Source organism: Mesoplodon bidens, assembly GCF_964165515.1.
Source record: "Mesoplodon bidens genome assembly, chromosome: 3".
Classification (NCBI taxonomy): domain Eukaryota; kingdom Metazoa; phylum Chordata; class Mammalia; order Artiodactyla; family Ziphiidae; genus Mesoplodon; species Mesoplodon bidens.
Genome location: NC_138178.1, coordinates 126,732,070 through 126,737,337, shown reverse-complemented (window position 1 = coordinate 126,737,337; position 5,268 = coordinate 126,732,070). Strand labels below are relative to the sequence as shown.

The 5,268-nt window shown below is 33.9% G+C and overlaps 1 pseudogene across 1 annotated transcript; it reads left to right on the top strand.

The window, feature by feature from the left end:
• The first annotated feature begins 3,559 nt into the window (after positions 1–3,559).
• LOC308614630 (RING finger and CHY zinc finger domain-containing protein 1-like) lies at positions 3,560–4,355 on the top strand (annotated as a pseudogene). The gene has a single exon. The product of its transcript is annotated as an RING finger and CHY zinc finger domain-containing protein 1-like (transcript).
• Positions 4,356–5,268: the final 913 nt, after the last annotated feature.

Below are 5,268 nucleotides of genomic sequence, written 5' to 3'. Positions count from 1 at the left end.
TATGTCTTAAAGTATCTTAACCTTCCAGTGGCCTTTCTGGATAAATTTATGAAAATGGAGCAGAGTGATTTTGTTAATCATGCCAGCTACCTCTTTTCTTCAAAGGCTAGCAAAATCTATGTGGCAGCCTGGCAAAAATGACTGATACATTTGATTCTTTGCTGATTAATTTCCCAGGGCACCCTGCATCTATTCAGAGTGGGGACTGGAAATCTTCACAGAGCCATCTAAACACTATGATTGGAGGTCAGCTTTACATATTTTTGTCTCAGTTTGAAGTCATATCAATTTCAGTTTTCTAACTGCAGGCAACTGAAATTTAGTGTTGATTTCTATTCTATTGATATTTTTGATTTGATTTGATGTTGTGAAATACTTAATAGGCAAAGTTCTAAATTTTACTATTTAATTTCCAATGATGAAGTAAATACTCTTATGGGAAGGTGAGGTCCTAGAAGACTCATCCAAGTACCAGAAAGTGGTCTTCACCATGGAGCAAATGGGGAGTGATAGAGTTCTGCCTGCAGAGAGAACCTGAGGTATGTTTTCTCAGTATGCTTGGCCTCCAAGCTTCTCTTACAAAGGAGTCTGAAAGCATGCCACCTGTCACATTCTTATTTTGAAGTTCATCTCTGTATTCTAGTATTATGGAATGGGAGTTTCCAAATTTGTATTGCTTTTGCTGCATCCTCAACATTTTGATCTGCTATATTTTCATTACCAGTAAATTCACAATATTTTCTAATTTCCCCTGTGATTGACTTAAAATTTTTTTTCACAAATTTGGAGATTTTCTACTTACTTTTTCCTTATTGAGCTCTAATTTAATTTTTCAGTATTCAGAGAACATACACTGCTCTATTTTAAATCTTTGAAATGTGTTGAGACATGATTCATGGTCCAGAATATTTTGGTAAGTGTTCCATGTGCAACTGAAAAAAATTATTTTTCTACGTTTGTTGGATGTAGTGTTCTGTAATCTCTATTAGGTCAAATTGGTTAATCATGTTGTTTCATTGCTTTTTCTATAAGTTACTGGGAGAATGTTATAAAATCTCCAAAACACACTGTGGATTTGTTGATTTCTCATTTTAGTTCTGTTACTTTTTAGCTTATATATTTTAAAGCTATGTTATTAAGTTTATATAAATTTATTCCTGTTAACTTACCTATCATTAGGATATGTCTCTATTTATCTCAGCTGTTACTCTTAACTTTAACTACTTTTGTGCTATATTAATATTATATGTTAATATAAATTAAAAATATGATATGTAACATTAATACAGCTACACTAGCTTTGTTTTTGCTTGCATAGCATGCTTACATAGCATGTATGTCTGTCTATTTGGAGAATAAAATATTGCTCTTTTTGTTCTATTTGTGGCATTTTTTAATTTGCCCTTTTATTTCTCCTTTCCTGGCTTTTAAAAAAATAATTGCATATGTTTTATTATTTCAACATATCATTTCTATTATCTGACTTACTATGACTTTGATTATCATTCTTTTACTGGTTATTTCAGATATTACAAAAGACACCAAAAATACCTAGGAATAAACTTAACCAAGGAGGTAAGTGAAAGACCTATACTCTGAAAACTATAAAACACTGATGAAGGAATTTGAAAATGATACAAAGAAATGGAGAGACATACCATGTTCTTGAACCAGAAGAATAAATATTATTAAAATTTCCATACTACGCAAAACAATCATAGAAGATAACATAGGCACAACACTCTTTGACATAAATTATAGCAATATTTTTCTAGATCTGTCTCCTAAGGCAAAAGAAATAAAAGCAAAAATAAATAAATGGGACCTAATTAAACTTAAAAAGTTTTAGCACAGCAAAGAAAAAACATCAAGAAAATGAAAAGACAAGCTACTGAATGAAAGAAAATATTTGCAAATGATAAAACCTGTAAGGGATTAATACTCAAAATATATAAACAGCTCATACAACTCAGTATTTAAAAAAAACAACAACAGCCCAATCGAAAAATTAGCAGAATAGACATTTCTTTAAATAGACATTTCTTTAAAGACACACAGAGGGCCAACAGGCACATGAAAATATGCTCAACATCATTAATTATTAGAGAAATGAAAATCAAAACCACAATCAAACCCCACACCTATCAGAATGACCATCATCAAAAACTCTACAAATAATAAATGCTGGAGATGGTGTGGAGAAAAAGAAACCCTTCTACACTCTTGGTGGGAATGTAAATTGGTGCAGCTACGATGGAAAACAATATGGAGGTTCCTTAAAAAATTAAACATAGAGCTATCGTATGACCCGGCAATTCCACTCCTGGGAATATATCTGGAAAAAATGAAAACTATAATTTGAAAAGATACATGCACCCTAATATTCATAGCAGCACTATTACAATAGCCAAGGCATGGAAACAACTTGAGTATCCATCAACAGATGATTGATTTAAGAGGATGTGTGAGATATATATTATATATATATATATATATATATATATATATATATATGTAGAGAGAGAGATATGTATAGATATGTATATATCTATGTCTGTAGATATATATACACACACATATAAGAAATATTATTCAGCCATAAAATAGAACGAAATTCTACCTTTTGCAACAATATGGATGTACCTAGAGAGTACTATGATTAGAGAAATAAGTCACAGAAACATGTACCACAATGTCCACTGCAGTACTATTTACAATAGCCAGGACATGGAACCAACCTAAATATCCATCGACAGATGAATGAATAATGGCACATATATACAATGTAATATTACTCAGCCATAAATAGTAATGAAATTGAGTTATTTGTAGTGAGGTGGATGGACCCAGAGTCTGTCATACACAGTGAAGTAAGTCAGAAAGAGAAAAACAAATACCATATTCTAACACATATGTATGGAATAAAAAAAAAATGGTACTGATGAACCTAGTTGCAGGGCAGGAATAAAGATGTAGACATAGAGAATGGACTTGAGGACATAGGGTGGGATGGGGAAGCTGGGGTGAAGTTAGTAGAATCGACATATATATACTACCAAACGTAAAATAGTTAGCTAATGGGAAGCAGCAGCATAGAACAGGGAGATCAGCTCGGTGCTTTGAGATGACCTAGAGGGGTGAGATAGGGAGAATGGGAAGGAGGCTCAAGATGGAGAGGACATGGGGACATCTGTATGCATATGGCAGATTCACTTTGTTGTACAACAGAAACTAACACAGCATTGTGAAGCAATTATACTCCAATAAAGATCTATTAAAAAAAAGACAAATACCATATGTTATAAGTAGAATCTAAAAAATAAAACAAATGAATATATACAGCAAAACAGAAAAAGACTCATAGATATAGAGAACAAGCTAGTGGTTACCAATGACGAGAGGGAAGGGAGGAGGAGCAATATAAAGTTATGGGATTAAGAGATACAAACTACTGGGGAGCTGTTACCCGGGAGGGGGTAGAGTAGAACTGCTTTGCTTCTCAGGGCGTGGCTTTCGTCCTGGGGGAAGGGTCCGTGGAATTTGAGGGGAGGTGGAGGAGATGGCGGCCTTGGAGCAGGAAGACGGCGCCTGCGAGCAAGTGCAAGGGTGGCGGGGCTGGGAGCACTAAGACAGAGGAGGTCTCCTGAAAGCACCATGCTGTGACAAGCTTTATTCTTGCCGGTTGTGTCATGATAACAATGAAGATCATCTGCTAGATCGCTTTAAAGTAAAGGAAGTGCAGTGCATAAACTGTGAAAAAATCCAACCTGCACAACAGACTTGTGACGAATGTAGCACATTGTTTGGAGAATATTATTGTAGTATGTGCCAACTGTTTGACAAAGACAAGAAACAGTATCATTGTGAAAACTGTGGAATTTGTAGGATTGGTCCAAAGAAAGATTTTTTTCCACTGTCTGAAATGTAACTTATGCCTCACAATAAATCTCCAAGGAAAGCACAAGTGTATTGAAAATGTTTCCTGGCAGAATTGTCCAATATGTTTGGAGGACATTCACACATCTGTATTGTTGCTCATGTCTTGCCATGTGGACATCTTTTACACAGAACGTGTTATGAAGAAATGTTGAAAGAAGGCTACAGATGTCCATTATGTATGCACTCTGCTTTAGATATGACTAGGTACTGGAGACAGCTGGATGATGAGATAGCACAGACTCCTATGCCATCAGAATATCAGAACATGACTGTGGATATTCTCTGCAATGATTGCAATGGAAAATCTACAGTACAGTTCCATATATTAGGCATGAAATGTAATATTTGTGAGTCCTACAATACTGCTCAGCCTGGAGGATGTAGAATTTCAGTAGATCAGCAATGACCAGCCTATACTGGACAACTCAGCATTTTCTGATATAGAAAAAGGCTATCTTTTTATCATGATGTGACAGAATCTGTGCATTAGAGTTGATGTGTTTTGTATTAGTGTCACAGGGTAAAATCATATTACAGGACTTAAGGATTCAGGGTCTCTTTATAGAATTATCACAGCTCTATATTGAATGAAAGCCACCATGCTTGTGTTTTGATTGGAAATTCCTTTGGTGTCAGTTGTTTGGACGTTAATGTTTGCCACTGAAATTCACATCCATGGATGTATTATACTTACATGGAACTTTGTTTTAAGTGACACTATGCACACAGAATTCATTTCTAGTTCTTGATAGAACTGTACTTAATTCTCAGTATTATTCTTGACTTTTTAAGGGGTGTGCTATGAGAATATGTTCTATCTTACTGTTAAAATCTAATTACATATACTTTAGAACTTTCTAAGACAGTCCTTTGGATCCTGTAAATGTGAATTTTGATGTAATAACTGCTAATAAAACTATATTGAAACAGTAAAAAAAAAGAGATACAAACTACTATGTAAGAAATAGATAAGCAGCAAGGATATATTGTATAGCCCAGGGAAATATAGTCATTATCTTATAATAAAGTTAAATAGAGTATAATCTATAAAAATATTGAATCACTATGGTGTACACCTAAACCTAATATAATATTGTAAATCAACTACTATTCAATAAAAATGAATTAAAAAATATTTAAAACACAGCCATAACTTATTATCATATACCTCATATTAGACCAGGTCCAGTACAATGCAAAAAATTTGAAGCAATATTTAACACTTTTTAACTCCTCTGGCCCCTTTTCCTCTATTTTTATATATTTTACATCCCAATATATTATAAACACCACAGTGATTTGTTAACACTGTAGCTTTAACCAGTTGGT